Source organism: Oncorhynchus mykiss, chromosome 22 (genome assembly GCF_013265735.2).
Source record: "Oncorhynchus mykiss isolate Arlee chromosome 22, USDA_OmykA_1.1, whole genome shotgun sequence".
In the NCBI taxonomy this organism is placed as follows: Eukaryota; Metazoa; Chordata; class Actinopteri; order Salmoniformes; family Salmonidae; genus Oncorhynchus; species Oncorhynchus mykiss.
Window position 1 is genome coordinate 35,409,266 of NC_048586.1, and position 21,380 is coordinate 35,430,645.

Genomic DNA, 21,380 nt, shown 5'->3' on the forward strand with positions numbered 1-21,380 from the left:
TTGTGGACATTTAAGTTAAATCTACTTTTTTGAAAGTATACTTCAGTATATTTTCCTGAGATACAAAAAAGTATACTCTCAGGTGTGCATGTTTCCTTATGTGGAATAAACAATTGCTATCATTGCCAACTGTCTCCACTCTTCTGAACTCAAATTCAGAAAGTACTTCAGGACTCATTATTGGAACTGAAACTACAGTGCCTTACAAAAGTATTCATACCCCTTGGATTTCTTCACATTTTATTGTAACAAAGTGGGATAAAAATAGATGTAATTGTAATTTTTGGTCAACAATCTACACAACATAATCTGTTATGTCAGTGTAAGACAATTTGTATTATTTTTTTAAAGATTGATAGAAATGTAATAACTAAAACATAGTCATTGCGTAAGTATTCTGCTCCCTGAGTCAATACATGTTAGAAACACCTTTGTGTCTTCTTGGGTAAGCGTCTAAGGGCTTTGAACACCTGGATTGTACAATATTAGCCTATAATTATTTTCATAATTCTTCAAGCTCTGTCAAGATGTTGGGGAACATTGCTAGATAGCAATTTTCAAGTCTTGACATAGCTTTTCAAGGCATTTTAAGTCAAAACTGTAACTTAGTCACTTGGTATTCTTGGTGTAGATTTGTAGATTTGGCCATGTGTTGTAGGTTATTGTCCTACTGAAAGTTGAATTCCTCTACTAGTGTCTGGTGTAAAGCACACTGAAGCAGGTTTTCCTCTAGGATTTTGCCTGTGCTTAGCTCCATCCTGCTCCATCCTGTTTCTTTTTACCCTGACAAACACCCCAATATGTCAAGCATACACATACCATTATGCAGCCAGCACCATGCTTGGAGGCAGTTAATCAGTGATGTGTTGTGTTGGATTTGCCCCAAACATAAGACTTTGCATTTAAGCCAAAAAGTGTGTTCCCTTCGCCGTGTTTTCTGTTGTTGTTGCAGTATTACTTTAGTGCCTTATTGCATACAAGATGCATGTTTTGGTAACATCCCATTCCTGTACTGCAGCTCAGTTCAGAAGGTAGCGTATACATAATCCACAGCATAATTATTAACTTCACCGTCATGAAAGAGATATTCAATGTCTCATTTGATATTGTTACCTATCTACCAATCAATGCCATTCTTTATGAGGCTTTCGAAAGGCTCCCTGGTCTTTGTAGTTGAATCTGTACTTGAAATTCAATACTTGACTGAGGGACCTTACAGATGTTGTATGTATGGGGAACAGAGGAAGGATTAGTCATTTAAAAATCATGCCAACCCTTATTATTTCACAAAGAGTAAGCATCTAACATATTATGTGATTTGTTAAGCCAAATTGTACTCAAAGGGGTATAAATACTTTTGCAAGGCACTGTATACTTTTAGTGTACTTAATCTCCATACGGCACAGCCAGAAGAGTACTGGCTACCTCTCAGAGCCTGGTTCCTCTCTAGGTTTCTTCCTAGGTTCCTAGGTTTCTTCCTAGGTTCCACCTTTTCTAGGGAGTTTTTCCTAGCCACTATGCTTCTACATCTCCATTGCTCTGCTGATGTAAAAAAGGGCTTTATATATACATTTGATTGATTGTGTCACGCCCTGACCTGAGATATCTCTGTTTTCTTTATATTTTGTTTAGGTCAGGGTGTGACTAGGGTGGGTACGCTAGTTTTTGTATTGTCTAGGGGTTTTGTATTGTCTAGGGTTTTTGTATGTCTAGGGTTTTTGTATGTCTAGGGTTTTTGTATGTCTAGGGTTTTTGTATGTCTGGGGTTTTTGTATGTCTGGGGTTTTGTAGGTCTAGGTGATTTGTATGTTTATGGTGGCCTGATATGGTTCCCAATCAGAGGCATCTGTTTATCGTTGTCTCTGATTGGGGATCATATATTGGTAGCCATTTCCCTTTGGTGTTTGTGGAATCGTGTTCTATGTTTAGTTGACTGTCTGCACTATTCGTATAGAGTTCCGTTTGTGCATGTTTGTTTTGTTTTGCTGAGTTTTGTTTTTATTAAAAACATTTGGAACTCTACTCACGGTTGCCCTTGGTCTCATTCATACGACGAACGTGACAGATTGATCACTCACAGAGTATCATAAATATATATACATGTATACATACAGTTGAAGTCGGAAGTTTCCATACACTTAGGTTGGAGCCATTAAAACAGATTTTTCAACCACGCCACAAATTTCTTGATAACAAACTATACTTTTGGCAAGTCGGTTAGGACATCTACTTTGTGCATGACACAAGTCATTTTTCCAACAATTGTTTACAGACAGATAATTTCACTTATAATTCACTGTATCACAATTCCAGTGTGTCAGAAGTTTAGACCAAGTTGACTGTGCCTTTAAACATCTTGGAAAATTTCAGAAAATGATGTCATGGCTTTAGAGGATTCTCATAGGCTAATTGACATAATTTGAGTCAATTGGAGGTGTACCGGTGGATGTATTTCAAGGCCTACCTTCAAACTCAGTGCCTCTGTGCTTGACAACATGGGAAAATCAAAAGAAATCAGCCAAGACCTCAGAAGAAAATTGTAGACCTCCACCAGTCTGGTTCATCCTTGGGAGCAATTTCCAAATGCCTGAAGGTAACACGTTAATCTGTACAAACAATAGTACGCAAGTATTAAACACCATGGGACCAGGCAGCCGTCTTATCGCTCAGGAAGGAGATGCATTCTGTCTCCTAGAGATGAACGTACTTTGGTGCGAAAAGTGAAAATCAATCTCAGAACAACAGCAAAGGACCTTGTGAAGATGCTGGAGGAAACAGGTACAAAGTGTCTATATCCGCAGTAAAACAAGTCCTATATCGACATAACCTGAAAGGCCGCTCAGCAAGGAAGAAGCCACTGCTCCAACACCGCCATAAAAAGCCAGACTACGGTTTGCAACTGCAGATGGGGACAAAGATCATACTTTTTGGAGTAATGTCCTCTGGTCTGATGAAACAAAAATGGAACTGTTTGGACATAATGACCATTGTTATGTTTTGAGGAAAAAGGGGGAAGCTTGCAGCCCGAAGAACACCATCCCAACCGTGAAGCACGGGGGTGGCAGCATCATGTTGTGGGGGTGTTTTGCTGCAGGAGGGACTGGTGCACTTCACAAAATAGATGGCATCACGAGGTAGGAAAATTACGTGGATATATTGAAGCAACATCTCAAGACATCAGTTAAAGCTTGGTCGGAAATAGGTCTTCCAAATGGACATTGACTCCAAGCATACTTCCGAAGTTGTGGCAAAATGGCATAAGGACAACAAAGTCAAGGTATTGGAGTAACCTCAAACCTATAGAACATTTGTGGGCAGAACTGAAAAAGCGTGTGTGAGCAAGGAGGCCTAAAAACCTGACACAGTTACACCAGCTCTGTCAGGAGGAATGGGCCAAAATTCACCCAATTTATTGTGGGAAGCTTGTGGAAGGCTACCCAAAACGTTTGACCCAAATGAAACAATTTAAAGGCAATGCTACCAAATACTAATTGAGTGTATGTAAACTTCTGACCCACTGGGAATGTGATGAAAGAAATAAAAGCTGAAATAAATCATTCTCTCTACTATTATTCTGACATTTCACATTCTTAAAATAAAGTGGTGATCCTAACTGGCATAAGACAGGGATTTTATTTTACCAGGATTACATTTTTGTGTGTTTAAGTTTAATGATAGTGAACATTTAGTATACTTAAAGACTGAAAAACAAAGTGTATTGAAGGTTTATGATAGTATTTTTATAGTAAACTTTAGATATACTAGAAAAGTAGAACTATATTATAATGTTTTGTCTATTTTAGTCTGTCATTGCCATCATGAACCAAACATTGGTTACAAAACTGACCTGACCTCTGATATGTCACAGCAGCTGTCAGACTGGACTGGGCTGCTACTTAAGGGGTCTGAGGGAAGAAGTCCTTGCCCTGCAGACAGATGGTTCTCATTTCCAACAGGCCTCCTGCCTGCACTAGTGATTTCATAAGTTTGGCAGAGGGTGAAGGAGAAAAGAGAGGAGCGATAGCGTTAACGAATCCTACCTCTGCAGCTTGTCCCATCCTCGCTGACCTCAAAGCCGTCAGCGCAGAAACAGAAGGTGCCGTTTCTCGTCATGACACAGCCGTAGCGGCAACGCAGCTCATGGCAGGCTGACAGCAGCTCTGATAGAGAGAGAGAGAGAATCAATAGGTATGTTGCACAACAGTTACTGTCAGTCTCTGGGAAATGCAAAATGGTTTGGAACACAGCCGCTCATGTAACTGCTAACTCTAAAAACTTTAAAACTTATATTAGTAGATATTCTCTCTGCAGACAGCCTTCTTACAATCTCAGAGAAATCACGGAAGCTAAAAGAGGAGAAGAAAAAGGATCAAAGTACATTAGTTTTCCATTTACAGACTAAATCTGCATGTACTGTGCTACACTCAATTATACTAATAATTGAAGCAGAGTACCCTAAGTTTATTGTAGTCGTCAAGGATGACAGCTGGTGTCAGTCGTGACCAGTGCTACCAATTAATAACTTGAATTTAGAACCCTGCTCACAGTATAGAACAAATACTATATGCAAGAACGTCCCATAGAGCCTATATCTCCTTTTTCTGTAGCGTGAGGCAGCTTGATGTACAAGTACATCCCCAGGACAGGCCAGGATGCTAGTCTATCGCAAGCAAAGCAGTCTAAAATGACTTTGTGGGACTTACAACAAAGGAGACATCAGCCTTGTATTCTAGCACACTTCTAGTACACCTTTTATTCTAGTACACTTGTCTACTTGGAATAAAAAATGAGTTCAGCAGTTCTGAGAGGGACAACTTCTCTTGTCCCAAGCTGCTAGAGTTCATTCTATTGTACGGATGTTCTCTGTGTTACACCATTCTCTGTACAGAACAGAACAAAAGACTGGCAATTTTAGACTTGATAGACGTTCAATGGAATAAGTGACAGATAGAAAAGAATGAGCTTCAAAAATAGAGAAAAAAAAGTTTTAACTGTTGAAAATATGGATATGCTGCCCTGAACATTAATTACTGTCAAATAGAAACCGTGAGGATGAAGGCTGTTAAGGCTGCTCATTGATTTGACTTGTGGTTCTTCTATTACCAACAACATAGCACTAGTTGGTGTTTAAAACAATCTGGGAACCTTGCGGCAGAACCAAGCAAACTCCTGACAGCATTATGCTTAGACAGGAAGACATCAGTGAGCTCAGACAATAACCAAAGCCTCAGAACATCACTATCTGTGGAGTGAAGGAGATAGCCAACAGAAATAAATAGATTTATATTGGTCTTGTTTTTAGGAATTAAAATGCATTTATAAACTGGGTGGTGAATGCTGACTGGCTGACAACCGTGGTATATCTAACCGGACACCACGAGTATGACGAAAGATTTATTTTGATTGCTCTAATTACATTGGTAACCAGTTTATAATAGCAATAAGGTACCTCGGGGGTTTGTGGTATATGGCCAATGTACCACGGCTCAGGGCTGTATCTAGGCACTCTGAGTTGCGTCGTTCATAAGAACAGCCCTTAGCCTTGGTATATTGGCCATATCCCACAAACCCCCATATTGCCTTATTGCTTAACTATACAGAGGAAGTTGACAGTTTAAAAGCGTAGAATGCTTCATTGATGTACAGAGGCGTCAGAAGTTAATGTTTCATTATGTGTCTTTGCAGGCTGCTTGCTGACACATGAAGATGTATTGGTCAGGTGGATAGATGGCAGGTGAAAAATACAAGCTGTCCGGGTGGCTGTTGGACCCTAGTGCATTAACTAGTAAGGATAAAGACATCTCAGATGGATAATTTCATTTCAAAGGCATGTTTGAAATCATTATGTATGAATCCCAATGCAATGCTGTACAGTACACATGAATATACACACACACTCACACATTCATACATACATGTATACTAACTCTGGGCCGTAAGCACTACCCTCTGTAGTGCCTTGTGGTCAGAGGCCGAGCAATTGCCATTCCAGGCAGTGATGCAACCAGCTGTAGAACCTTTTGAGGATCTCAGGACCCATGCCAAATCTTTTTAGTTCCTGATAGGGCTTTGTCATGCCCTCTTCACAACTGTCTTGGTGTGTTTGGACCATTCTAGTTTGTTGTTGATGTGGACACCAAGGAACTTGAAGCTCTCAACCTGCAGCCACATCAATGAGAATGGGGGCGTGCTCGGTCCTCTTTTTCCTGTAGTACACAATCATCTCCGTAGTCTTGGTTACGTTGAGGGATAGGTTGTTATTCTGGCACCACCTGGCCAGGTCTCTGACCTCCTCCCTATAGGCTGTCTCGTTGTTGTCGGTGATCAGGCCTACCACTGTTGTGTTGTCTGCAAACTTAATGATGGTGTTGGAGTCCATGCAGTCGGGGGTGAACAGGGAGTACAGGAGGGGACTGAGCACGCAACCATGGGGGGCTCCAGTGTTGAGGATCAGCGTGGCAGATGCGTGGCTACCTACCCTTACCATCTGGGGGCGGCCCGTCAGGAAGTCCAGGATCCAGATGCAGAGAGAGGTGTTTAGTCCCAGGATCCTTAGCTTAGTGATGAGCTTTGAGGGTACTATGGTGTTGAACGCTGAGCTGTAGTCAATGAATAGCATTCTCACATAAGTGTTCCTTTTGTCCAGGTGGGAAAGGGCAGTGTGGAGTGCAATACAGATTGCATCATCTGAGGATCTGTTTGGGCGGTATGCAAATTGGTGGGTCTAGGGTTTCTGGTATAATGGTGTTGATGTGAGCCATTACCAACCTTTCAAAGCACTTCATCAATCTACACACAATACCCTATAATGACAAAGCAATAACGGGTTGTATTTGGGGAGTTTCTCCCATTCATCTCTGCAGATCCTCTCAAGCTCCGTCAGGTTGGATGGGGAGCATCGCTGCACAGCTATTTTCAGGTCTCTCCAGAGATGTTAGATGGCTATGGCTGGGCCACTCAAGGACATTCCGTGACTTGTCCCTAAGCCACTCCTGCATTGTCTTGGTTGTGTGCTTAGGGTCGTTGTCCTGTTGGAAGGTGAACCATAGCCCCAGTCTGAGGTCTTGAGCGCTCCGGAGCAGGTTTTCATCAAGGATCTCTCTGTACTTTGCTCCGTTCATCTTTCTCTCGATCCTGCCTAGTCTCCCAGTCCATGCCACTGAAAAACATCCCCACAGCATGATGCTTCTGCCACTGTGCTTTACCATAGGGATGGTGCCAGGTTTCCTCCAGATGTGGCGCTTGGCATTCAGGCCAAAGACTTCAATCTTGGTTTCATCAGACCAGAGAATCTTATTTCTCATGGTCTGAGAGTCCTTTAGGTGCCTTTCATAAACTCTAAGCAGGCTGTCATGTGCCTTTTACTGAGGAGTGGCTTCCGTCTAGCCATTTTACCATAAAGGTCTGATTGGTGGAATGCTGCAGAGATGGTTGTCCTTCTGGAAGGTTCTCCCATCACCACAGAGGAACTCTGGAGCTCTGTCAGAGTGACCATCGGGTTCTTTGTCACCTCCCTGACCAAGGCCCTTCGACAGTGAATGCTCAGTTTGGCCGGGAGGCCAGCTCTAGGATGAGTTCTGGTGATTCCAAACTTCTTCCATTTATGATGGAAGCCATTGTGTTCTTGGGGACCTTCAATGCTTCAGGATTTTTCTGGTACCCTTCCCCAGATCTGAGGCTCGACACAATCCTGTCTTGGAGGTCTACAGACAATTCCTTCGACCTCACGGCTTGGTTTTTTTCTGACATGCACTGTCAACTGTGGGACCTTACAGGTGTGTGCCTTTCCAAATCATGTCTACTCAATTAAATTTACCACAGGTGGACTCCAATGAAGTTGTAGGAACATCTCAAAGATGATCACTGGAAACAGGATGCACCTGAGCTCAGTTTAGAGACTCATAGCAAATGGTCTGAATACTTATGTAAATTAGGTATTTCTGTTTTATATTTTTTATAAAAACATTTGCAAAAATTTTGAAAAACCTGTTTTCGCTTTGTCATTATGGGGTATTCTGTGTAGATTGATGAGGAAAAAATTCTATAATTAATTTTAGAATAATGCTGTAACATAACAACATTTTGGAAAAAGTCAAAGGGTGTGAATACTTTCCAAATGTACTGTATTTAACTGGCAAGAGCTGTATTTGACACAGACCATGTCATTTATGTAACAAAGACATACTTTGTTGAAATAGCTCAAATGCACCAAGCTGTCTGTGTATTCTGTGGTGCATGTACTCTGTAAAGCCCACCCGCTAGTATTGTTTCTCTTGATCCTTTCTTCTATGCCCAGTAAGATTCAGGCGTTATCGTTCAGGATGTGTTAACTGGCATACTTCCCTGTTCTGTGGGAAGAGAACATGCAAAACGACTAGACGCTGGGCCCAAAGATATCCAAACCAAAGCTAATCCGCATATCTCCTAGCAGACACCAGACCATCTATTTCACTCCCAGACAAAAGGCTGGGTAAGGAGAGATGCCTGCCTTCTGCTCTGTTGCTAAAGCAACTGCCAAGCCTTGGGTACCACCTTAAATGTAGCATTCATAAAGCCTTCATGTGCATGACAGTTATAATGTCCCTTCATATATTTTTTTCTATATTTTGAGTGCATCATTGAGCAGTCACCTCTAATCACCTCTAGAGATGTTATATGGCTGGCTGGAGGTTTGTTTGCTCAGTCACAGGTAAAAATATATTTTTTTAAATAGCATTCGTTTCACTTATGCATCAGGGACTAACTACTGTAGAGGAGCAGCTACAGAGAGATGCAAAGCAGATGAAAAGTGCATCGCTACACCCATAGGGAGATGGAGTGCAGAGCAATATAATATTTATTTTGTGATTTTAAAGCTCAGACATGGCAGCGGATAAATAGACTATGTACTTGGCCAACTGGAAGGACATGCTTTCAGGTGTTCTCATTTCATTTTAAATGTGTGTTCATAATTTGGAGAACAATACTGGAGATATTACCTAGGATATTACCTATCTTAGGTCATTTTCAACCTAGGATAGGGGGAGGGTAGGTAATAACATCCTAAGCTAAGAATTCACAGAGTAGACCAAATAGCATTTTATTTATTGGTAACGAGGGGAAGGGTTTGTAACTATTATATTCATGGTTATTTAATCATTTGTAAATGCATTATAAACCATCAATAAATTGGTCAAAATAGTGCGATTTCCAGTCCTTACCAAATAGTGAGCCACTATTTACCTCCAGCTATTAACCACTTATAAATGCACTTTCAAATGCTTATGATATTGAACCCTTATGTACTGTATGTAACCTTTGTTTAACTAGTGTAACGGCTTTCTTCTAGCTCCTCCTCGGACGAGGAGGTGTAGCAAGGATCGGACCAAAATGCAGCGTGTAGATTGCTATCCATGTTTAATGAACAAACGTAAACATGAATTAATACAAACACTACAAAACAAAAGAACGTAATGAACGAAACGAAAACCGAAACAGCCTATACTTATGTAAACTAACAAAGACAGGAACAAGGACACTAAGGACAATCACCCACGACAAACTCAAAGAATATGGCTGCCTAAATATGGTTCCCAATCAGAGACAACGATAAACACCTGCCTCTGATTGAGAACCACTCCAGACAGCCATAGACTTTGCTAGATCACCCCACTAGCTACAAACCCAATACATACACACCAAAACCCCAAGACAAAACACACCACAATACAAAAATCCCATGCCACACCCTGGCCTGACCCAATACATGAAGATAAACACAAAATACTTCGACCAGGGCGTGACAACTAGGCAAGTAAGTTAAGAACAAATTCTTATTTCTACGATCAAGATTATCCTACCAACGGGACATTAAAAACTGTAATATCTTATGTTTCACCGAGTCTTGGCTGAAAGATGACACGGAAAATATAGAGCTAGCGGGATTTTCCATGAATCGGCAAGACAGAATCGGCAGCCTACATCGGACAAAGCCGGACGACGCTGGGCCAATTGTGCAACGCCCTATAATTGACCCAGGGTGTCTGTAGTGACACCTCAAGCACTGAGATGCAGTACCTTAGACCACTGCGCCATTCGGGAGCCCACCATGCAACCTTATTTTCAATGCTTGCACAGTTAAACAACTGCAATTTTATAATTTCCTCATCAGGAACAGAAATAGTTTGTTTTCAGACCAATGGTCAGCTCCCACAATGTATTTTTGACCCATGTTTGAAACCCTTATGATGCATTGGTAAATTTACTGTATAGATAGTCATGTCCAAACAATTGAATTTACCACCAAGTGGACTCCAATTAACTTGTAGAAACATCTCAAGGATGATCAATGGAAACAGGATACACCTGAGCTCAATATTGAGTCTCATATCAAATGGTCTGAATACTTATGTAAATAAGGTATTAAGGATATTTATTTTTTATACATCTGCAAAAATATCGAAAAACTTGTTTTTGTCTAGTTATTATGGTCTATTGTGTGTAGACTGATGAGGAAAAACAAATATAGATATTTTTTTAGAATAAGGCTGTAACGTAACAAAATGTGGAAAAAGGGAAGGGGTCTGAATACTTTCCGAATGCACCGTATTTATTCTAGGAACGAAAGCCTCATCTGAAGATGAGAGGGGATGGCTGCCATTTTACGTGCTCTTAACCAATTGTGCTATTTTGTTAGTATTTTCGCGTTGTTTGAAACTTATTTTTTAACTTTTTTTCTACATAATGTTGCTGCTACCGTTTCTTATGACTGAAAATAAACATCAGAAAAGCGATTACTCACCTCAAACTGGACAAAGATGATTTTCTTTAACAGGCCCAACTCCCAGGCCCAAATCCCCGTCATTTACGTGAAGAAAAGACTGAGAAAAGGGTCGGGCGGCCTTCTGAGAATTCATAGGCGAGTGAGTAAACCCACACTGCAATCCGTTTTATTGGCTAACGTGCAATCGTTAGAAAACAAAATGTATAATCTACGATCAAGATTATCCTACCAACGGGACATTAAAAACTGTAATATCTTATGTTTCACCGAGTCTTGGCTGAAAGATGACACGGAAAATATAGAGCTGGCGGGATTTTCCATGAATCGGCAGGACAGAGAAGCTACATATGGTAAAACGTGGGGCGGCGATGTGTGTCTATTTGTCAGTAACAGCTGGTGCGCGATGTCTAATCTTAAAGAAGTCCTGAGTTATTGCACGCCTGAGGTAGAGTACCTTATGATAAGCTGTAGACCACACTATCTACCAAGAGAGTTCTCATCTTTATTATTCGTAGCAGTCTATTTACCACCACAAACTGATGCTGGCACTAAGACAGCACTCAACCAGCTGTATAGGGCCATAAGCAAACAAGAAAATGCTCATCCAGAAGCGGCGCTCCTAGTGGCCGTGGACTTTCATGCAGGCAAGCTTAAATCCATTTTACCTCATTTCTACCAACATGTCACATGTGCAACCAAAGAAAAACATTCTAGACCACATTACTCCACACACAGAGACGCATACAAAGCTCTCTCTCGCCCTCCAGTTGGAAAATCTGACCATAATTCTATCCTCCTGATTCCTGCTAAAAAACTAAAGCTATAGCAGGAAGTACGAGTTACTCAATCAATACGGAAATGGTCAGATGGCGCGGATGCTACGCTACAGGACTGTTTTGCTAGCACAGACTGGAATATGTGAGATTCATCCAGTGGCATTGAGGAGTATATCACCTCAGTCATCGGCTTCATCAATAAGTCCATCGACGACGTCGTCCCCACAGTGACCATACGTACAGTACATATCCCAACTAGAAGCCATGGATTACAGGCAACATCAATATCGAGCTAAAGGCTACAGCTGCTGATTTCAAGGAGCGAGACACTAATTCGGACGCTTATAAGAAATCTCATTATGTCCTCAGATGAACCATCAATCAAGCAAACCGTCAATACAGGATTAAAATTGAATCCTACTACACTGGCTCTGACGCTTGTCGGATGTGGCAGAGTGTCACGACTCCCGCCGAAGTCAGTCCCTCTCCTTGTTCGGGCGGCGTTCGGCGGTCGACGTCACCGGTCTTCTAGCCATCGCCGCTTTCATTTTCCATTGGTTTTGTCTTGTTTTTCCGCACACCTGGTTTACATCCCCTCATCACTCTATGTGTATATTATCCTCTGTTCCCCCCCATGTCTGTGTGTGGTTTTGTTCATTTGTTATGTGTGTGTCGCTTCAGGCTGGTTTTGCGCCGGGTATTGTTAACCCGTGGTTTTGTTATTTTGTACCATGTTGTGTGATTTTGTGCGCTATTGCTTTTTCCTTGGTCCAGACTGTTGACGCAGTTGCATCTGGCTGTTTTCCTCTGCCTGATTAAAGTGTGCCTGTTCACTCATCTCTGCTCTCCTGCACCTGACTTCATTTGACCAGTTGCACACACTCTGACACAGAGCTTGAAAACTATTATGGACTACAAAGGGAAACCCAGCTGTGAGCTGCCCAATGACGTGATCCTACCAGACTTATGGCTAGGGGCTAAAAACTGTTGAGCAGCCTTTTTGTCCAAGACTTGGCACTCCGGTACCGCTTGCCATGCGGTAGTAGAGAGAACAGTCTATGACTGTGGTGGCTGGGGTCTTTGACAATTTTTAGGGGCTTCCTCTGACACCGCCTGTTGTAGAGGTCTGGGATGGCAGGCAGCTTAGCCCCAGTGATGTACTGGGCCATACGCACAACCCTCTGTAGTGCCTTGCGGTCGGAGGCAGAGCAGTTGCCGTAACCAGGCAGACCATGTAGAGCTTCTACCCCCAAGCCATAAGACTGCTGAACAATTAATGAAATGAACACCCAGACTATTTAAATTTACACCCCCCTCCTCCATGTATTTTTTTTTACACTGCTGCTTCGCGTTGTTTATTATCTATGCATAGTCACTTTACCACTACCTACATGTACAAGTTACCTCGACTAAACTGTACCCCCGCACATTGACTCGGTACCGGTACCCCCTGTATATAGTATTTTTATCGTTATTTTATTGTGTTACTTTTTAAAATAATTTTTTACTTTAGTTAATTTTGTAAATATTTTCTTATCTCTTTCTTAAACTGCACTGTTGGTGAAGGGCTTGTAAGTAACTATTTCACAGTAAGGTCTACTACACCTGCTGTATTTAACGCATGTGACAAATAAAGTTTGATTTGATAATATTGGTGTGGTTTGCTAGTTTTGAAGAAATTCCCCTGACTTTGTGAGATCTGCCCATCGGTGAATTGCGCTGAATATAAAGACGACCTAGAACATGCCCAGAATGTTGTTTGACACTTACATTGTGACAGCGCATAGTGAGGAATCAGATGGCCCGACTAACTTATTATCTAGCTAACTAGCTAGTAAATTAGACGCAATTGTGATAACTAGCTAACCCCTTTAATCTGGTGTATCTAGCTATTAGTGTTAGCAAGTTAAAAACTAGCTATTATTATTAGCTAGCAGTGGATAACTTAACTAGCTAAGCCTAAATGGTATAAATCTTGATAATGATTATAGCAGAGTTGTATAGCTAGAGTGTCTATGCTAAATTGTCATGAATTCCTCTTCTCTCCCACATATTCTCATAAGGTCTCAGACTCCAGGATTGGAAAATAAATTCTTAACCAGAAAGAAACATATGACAACACAGAAGGGGACCATGAGACCCTATGCAGTGTATGATGTTCCATTTTGTAGCGCTGAGTCTCTACTTTTATACAATGTAAAAAAAATGTTTTACAAAAAAACATTTTTCCACTTAAGACCGAATCCAGGTGGTGAGTCGCATATTGTATTTTAAGTAGTTAATCTGTTGTCCATTTCTATTCTGACTTGTAATGTTAAGAAGTGGAGAAAAATACATGCCCTGTTTATCTGAATTAGTTAGGCTACTCACCATACCAATGATAGGCTACACATTTTTTTTTAAAGATCGCTTATATATTGTATGTTTGAGGAGATTATATTATGTTATACATGTTTGCAACTCATTAATAAATGAGTTAAACATATCTATTCAACAGTTATACATGTTGGTAACTCAATTGTTAATGGTCAGTGCATTGCCACTTTAAAATAAGGTATCATTTTAGTAGCTATAAATGTTTATAACTTAGTTATATAAATGTTCATAGGTCTGTCACTTTAAAATAAGGTATACTTTTAGCAGTTATAAATGTTGTTAACTCAGTTATAAATATTTATAGGTCTGTGACTTTAAAATAAGGCATACTTTTAGCAGTTATACATGTGGGTAAATCATGATTTTAGAATTCACTCAGAGCTTAGACTTACTTATACGCCAGTGGAAGAGGCAGAGGGGAGGACGGCTCATAATAATGGCTGGAACGGAGCACCTGGAATGGCATCAAACACTTGAAACCATGTGTTTGATGTATTTGAAACCATTCCCTTGATTCCGCTCCAGCCATTACCACGAGCCCGTCCTTCCCAATTAAGGTGCCACCAACCCCCTGTGTTATACGCAGTATAACTACATTCAAGAGAAGATTCAAAACTTTGTTAAAAATGTTCAGTCAATTAATGGTGGGTATGAAGACCAAAACATTAAACGTTATGAGAGGATACCTCCTCCACTGTTTCACCAACCAAAGGTATTATGGTTACCATTTAACACCAGAATGTTCACTATACTTGAACTATCACAGAGAAGTGGTAAGTGTGTTGGAATAATCTGGTAAGGGGTAATGTGTTAGGAATCATGATTGAATAATGTCATGGATGTACATTTGGCCAGGGAATCAGGGTTTCAAAGGTGGATCAAGACACATCATGAAAACCAACCATTTCTGTTCCTGGGACAGAGTACCAATGCATCATACCCAAAAGTGAGAAAATAACTATTGTTCAACTGTGCAACTATTGAAAATAAAATATTATTAGGTAAATATTGGCTCACTATTTGGAAAACACTGACCAGTTACTGCACTATTTTGAACAATGCAATATAAATGTCTATGAATGGTATATAATGTATTTACAAACAATTAAATAATCATTAATAACGTAATTATAACTTCGTTATAAAACCTTTACAAATGTAACCTTATTGAAAAAGTGTTACCTTTTTTATCTAAGGAAAGATAAACCCATCATCCACCTGAAAACACAGTGACTGAGCTGACCGCTAACCTAAACCTTCTCTCAACTAACAACTAACCCGGCTCTGAGCTAACTGCTAACATAACCTGGCTCTGAGCTCTGAGCAAACCACTAACTCAGCATTTCGCAAACTCGGTCCCGGGAACCCCAAGGGTTGCAAGTATTGGTTGTAGCCCTAGTACTACGCAGCTGATTAAAATAATTAAAGCTTGATGGTTAAATAAATGAGGAGTTAATTTTTTGAATCAGCTGTGTAGCGCTACAGCAAAAACCAAAACGTGCACCCAATGGAGTCCCCAGGAAACCCTGCGCTAATCTAACCGGCTCTGAGCAAACACCACAGGAGGTCACACAGATGGCCAGGTATGACCTGCATAGTGATCACTGTGGCACTGGATCCTGTGCCAGCACAAACATGGCTGGTGCTGCTTCACCACGGAGCTACAAAAGGGGCAGGCCAGACTAACAGTGATCTCCCCCCATCTGGACTCATTATAGGCTTTCCTTCTGGGATATGCGTGGCCTTTGTATCTGGGAAGGCCAGCCCTTTAACAAGCATCTCCATTCCCCTACCCAGCCTCCCACGTTAGCTCTGAAGGCCTCCAATTAATGTTAGACCAAATTAAGATGCTGACCCAACACAGAAGCCAGGGCTGTCTCCAGCCTGTAGGAGCTTTAATAAGCATGGTATGGCGTCGATCTCCCCTGCTCCCGTATTAAAACACTAACCCATCCTGCTCTCTAATCACTGTGGGTGTCCTCTGAGTGGGTAAGCAGAGTAACAAGGTTCAAACATTCAAATGGACCAGAAGTTGCAGTAAGAAGAGACGTTACAAAGCATTTTCTTGTAGCGATCTTATAAGTTATAACACACCAAGCAATTGTCTGTAGAAGAGAAGAACAATACTTTTTCTTGAAGTTATGAAGTTATCCAAGTAGCTTTAAGTGTGTCAGCTTTGATGTGACATAGAACTGTCTAGATCCTGACAGTGTAAATAGTCATAAAAAATGTGCGATACATGAACATGTACATGTTAGTTTGAAGACATATAATCCCATAGCTCAGGAATCAGGCTCAAATGGGACAGGAAATTTTGTTAATCCCTCAAAGCACAATCTTCTGGGGGATTTCAGAAACGGGTACTCCACAAATTTTCTGACATGCCCTTAAATATTGGAAGAAATCTCCTGGGTGTGTGAGTGTCAGAATGTGAATCTAACCCCACACATTGTTATTTCAGAATCCACTTGCGAGGAGGAAAAGCCTACATAATAGGATTTGATCTCACCAGATTGTCTAAGCCATTAGGGAGAGTAATGATATGACTGACAATATCTCACCAGACTGCGAATAAACCGAGTGAGATGCATCAAATATTGATTGTGAGAGTCTGTCATTGTTTATATGACGTGTGTGTGTGTGTGTGTGTGTGTGTGTGTGTGTGTGTGTGTGTGTGTGTGTGTGTGTGTGTGTGTGTGTGTGTGTGTGTGCACGTAGCCGTGTGTATGTGCGCCTGGCATGCAGCTACACTGGCAAAACACAAAACATGAGTGAAATGTGTAACTTGTCAAAGAGTTGGACTTAAAAGTTTGGAATCCACATCTACAGTAAACTAAACATTCATGGCCTTATTCTTTTATTATATGCCTTCAATTGCGTTATTGCATCAAATCTAAGCTAACAGGAAGCAGTATATTAAATAGAATAAGTATGTATTTCTTATGTTATGGGTTCCATAGTTCCCAGAGAATATTTAACTGCTGAGCTGAGGTAGAAGACAATGCAGCCTTTAACTTTGAAAAGTGTTCGCCCGCTTTAGACAGGGCTAAATCATGAACTCCCATTAAAACAAACCGTTTAAGTGAACTGAATAACTGAATGTCATTACCTACATGGAACACTGCACCACTGATAAACAGTGTAATATAAAGTTCAATTAAAATAAAATAAACTCTTGACTACAACTCAATCAGTGTTTTACAAACAGCCATATGAATTGTAATGATAAGAATGAACCAAACAACACCATAAAGCCATAGTAAGTGTAACACAGAGTTCATATTGTAAGCAATTTACCCCTTTTTCTGTGAATATTATAGAAGTATGATTCCAATCAATATGCTAATAGTTGCCTCTAAAATGATGGTTTGTTCCTTCAAGCTAAAAAGAAAAGCAGGAAATTATTTGGACTGTATACATGGCTAGTCATTTTAGTAACAGGGACGTTGTCTCTTATCACAGCCTCCCTCGCCCTGGTGGATATCGTTTGTTTGTTTGTTGGAATTGTTGGTAATGAAAAGTTAATCAAGTGAGATAATTGAATGCTGTTGAGAGGTAAAGAGAGGGAGGGGAGAGGGCTTGTGTGACATTGTTTCTCATTACTCTGTGAGTTAAACACATTTTTTTTATTAATAAATCTATTGTTTCTAAAAAATAAATACAATTAAGGGATGGTGGAAAAAAAGTAATTTGTATCACTTACAGCATGTCTAGGTCCACTAGATGATGAAAGGTATAACTACGAAATGAAAAACTACAAATGCAGTTTGCCTTGTGAAGTTGCTCCTAAGTGAGAGCGGCTCTCATCATTTAGACATAATGTATAACACCTAACTTCAGGATAGGTATATTTTTTATGAAATGTGTTTTAAAAGGCGACTGAATATTTTTTTTAAATCTCCAACATGGCTGAGCAGTGCAGATAGACAGACAGACAGACAGACTTCTGGCAGGTGGGGGTTTGACATGAGGAATCATCAGAACAGTGTTCCATATTTCTGTGGATCAAACTGAGATGCACCTGTCAAAACAGTGCAGTTTTGAAGGCAGCAGGCAACACCTTATCTCTGTAATATTTTAAGACATCTGGAGTTGTATTATTGCACTCATATTTCTCTAATAAGAAGCCAGTGAAGATGTTTCCGTAAATGTGACGGGTTCAAGATGACATTGCACATCCAGTGAAGTCTGTGTATGTTTAGAGGTAACTATTAGTGCTCTCTGTAAAAGGATTTGTGCATTCTGTAAAGTATGACTCTCTTGTTTGCCTTGTACAGTATTACATGCCTACTGTACCTTAACTTCACGTTACAATTATTTCCATTACTTCAAAGTCAATAATCATTTGGCTGAATTATCGGCTTCCAAATAGGTCAGATCAGGTTTGCAATGCAAACTGCAATCAGACCCCCTCTTACCCTAGAGGGGGAAGGAAAGAACTAGTGTGGGTTAACAACTCACGCCCTGTTGTAAATCAAGGGAGAAGATCCAGGCTTGAGCTCTCAAGATTCTCCAAAGGAATGTTCTTTGTTTCAACAGACTTGTACCCACCGAAACTTTAGAACACTAATGTACTTTTGCTATTTTGTGATGTATTTACAAATGTTAAACTTGGAAAGTATACCCACTACATGTATGAAGTTTCCATACTCTGTTGTGCATGTAATATGAACAATGATTAAATGGTTTTTGTTAAGAGAGGGATGTGATTTGAGAAGCTATAGGAGATAATTAATTTACCTAACTTTGCACAGTGAGTAGTTACTGCCCGGAGTGAGGTCATCGAGCGTGACAGCTTGCAAAAAAAACGCCCCTTTTGAGCAAACTGTATAAATTATGGGTTAAGAAATTAACATACCAGACCAGAAAGATGTGAAGCTGTAGCTGCACATTTAAAGTGGTTTGAACTTTGAATCTCAACACGAAGTGGCGATGATAAACTCACCTCCCGGACAATCACTGGTACGCTGATTAACTGTCCTACGTAAAGTATCTTCGAAAGCGAATTTAAGTAGGACCATCCTGTTACTCTGCTCTCAAACCATTGATACGGATGGCTAGGAAAGTCAACTCTGTAGTTCTGTTCAGGACTACACGACAAGTCACCGGATACCGGACAACTACAAAGAAGGACAATAATAGAAGACTTGTTGGAACCATTTTGGACAATCAGAGCCTTACAAGCGTGCCACGAAAAGGCCCAATCCCCTTTCCAAGGTTGCCCTGTTCACCAAGAGACCCCTGGCGAACCCAGGCATTTCACATAAATATATTAATGATTTCTTATTCAAAGAGGCGGCGGTTCGTGTGCAAAGTATATGGTAGGTGAGAGTATTTTCTGAATGTACCAGTGTTAAGTGTCTCTGTCCCTCTCTCTCCCCCTCCCTCTCCATCTCATCTTTAACAAGCATCAATGTTGTTGTCATTCCACTAGGGACCTGTTTTCAGCATATTACATCTCCAGTCAATAACCGGTGCAGAGTATGTATGTTTATCCTCTGTTTCCATTTAATTAGCTAGTACATACATAATTAAACCAATTTGTGTAGTACTGAATCATAAGTAAAGCTCTGGTTTTTGCAGATCCAAGGAGGTTATGACTGTTCAGAATGATGATACGTTGACTGTTTATAGTTGTGATAGGCAAAGACCTTTTCGAGTTTAATTCGAGAGATGGTAACTGTTTAAAGAACCGCTCTCGTGGTGCCCCAGATCCTAATGAGTTAATTGTTACATGAATAATTTAATCGGGTAACAATTAAACATAGTTAGGTAATTAGATAAATAACAGTCTTCAGATTGATGTAAAGTCAAGTCACGGCACAGACAGGGGAAGACAGGTCAGGGCAGACGGTGAACAGATCGCCAGGTTGAATCCAAGCAGCAGTACAGCAGACAACCAGAGTAGGTGTCACACCCACTTGGGAGAAGCCTTTTTCGGGAGGCAGATTCCTTGTAGAAAAACCCTCTGTCCATCATATTTTTCCTTGTAGAAAAGGAGGTTGTTAGCTAGCTATATCTCTTCAGTTTTGGTGAATGGTCCTTTACGATGTCCAAACAAAGTTGTCCTGTGGCTGTTGTATTTTGGAGATTGTGAGGAGGATATCTTCTGATGTGATTGATCAAAGCAACAATATTGTTTCTTCTTGGTAACTTACAATTGAAGGGTCCTGGCTGCATATCAGTTCAAAATAGATATGAATCCAGGGGGTACTGTATTGTAATGACCTCTGCACAGATGGAGGGGGCTTCAAAGGCATCTGCATTTGAGTGGGGGAGGCTGTGAAACTCTCCTGCCATTGTTTGGGCTCAAGGGCTTTGACACCTCTCACTTCACACCTCAGTGCTAATTGATCTGATCTGTCCTAGCAAGCTTGGTTGCCTTAACTTAGCATTAAGTCCTTATAAAGTAAAATATATAATTGTAATTTATTTTTCTTCTTTACTTTAAAGGTAGCTTCAGACTAAACATTACTCACTAAATTCTAGGTTGGATGGTGTTTTCAGCTTTCTTATGCTTATTTTGCTGGCCGTTGGTTGGCCAGAGAATTTGCTGTATAGACCTTGGAAATAAGAATCTTTGGTAGTAGGAATCCTTCCAGGTAATTTTGTCCAAAATCAGGTTCTAGGTTTGGAGTTTTATTTGGAGTGAAGGTTATGTTGTGGAGGGTAGAATCCTGTATAGTGGTAGTATTAGTAGCAATAGTAGTACTGTAGTAGTGGTAGTAGCAGCAGGGTGGTATTAATAGTAGTAGTAGAAGTAGTAGTAGTAGTAGTAGTAGTAGCAGCAGGCTAGTATGACTAGTGGTAGTAGTAGTAGTAGTAGCAGTAGTAGTATTTTCAGGCTGCTAGTAGTAGTAGAAGTAATAGTAGTATTCTTCACTACTATCATTATCATTATCATTTGGTCTTGAGTAGTTAAATGGTGTGTGTAGTTTGCTGTTGTGATATTGTGGTTACAGTATGTGTACAGTATACTGTATATTAGTACAGTAGCCAGTTTGCTAAATGTTCTCTTCACTGCACCTGTAGACTTCAGGGAATGAAGTCACCTCAGGCTACTTTACAGACTGTACTAAGCAAACAGAGCCAGGTGGCTCAGTTGAAAAATATGATCATGCCCTGTGGTCCTGAGAAGAAGTTCCACCATGCACTGCCCAGAGTGGAGTATGTGATTAAAAATAAACACATTTTCTGAAGGTGAGAGAGAAGGGTTTAGTGCTTTTCCATATGGGCACCTTGGTATTATGTCCTCCTGGGATTTAGCCATGTATATTCATAAGAGGAGTGGAGAGTAGGTAGCAGGAAAAGTTTTGTCATAGACCCAGCTGGTTCTATCTAACTTCTCTTAGTGACCTCAATTCCTCCTCTGTTCGTTCTGCTGCCTCCGAATGAGCCTGCTCTGCTCTCACTGCTATCTATGTGCATAATAGTAGAATAGAACATATGTGTCCCAACCTGAGCTG

At 40.6% G+C, this 21,380-nt stretch overlaps 1 pseudogene; it reads right to left on the bottom strand.

Annotated features, from left to right (window-relative positions):
• The window catches only part of LOC110502094, a 332,876-nt pseudogene that overhangs the window by 270,936 nt on the left and 40,560 nt on the right, over positions 1-21,380 (bottom strand).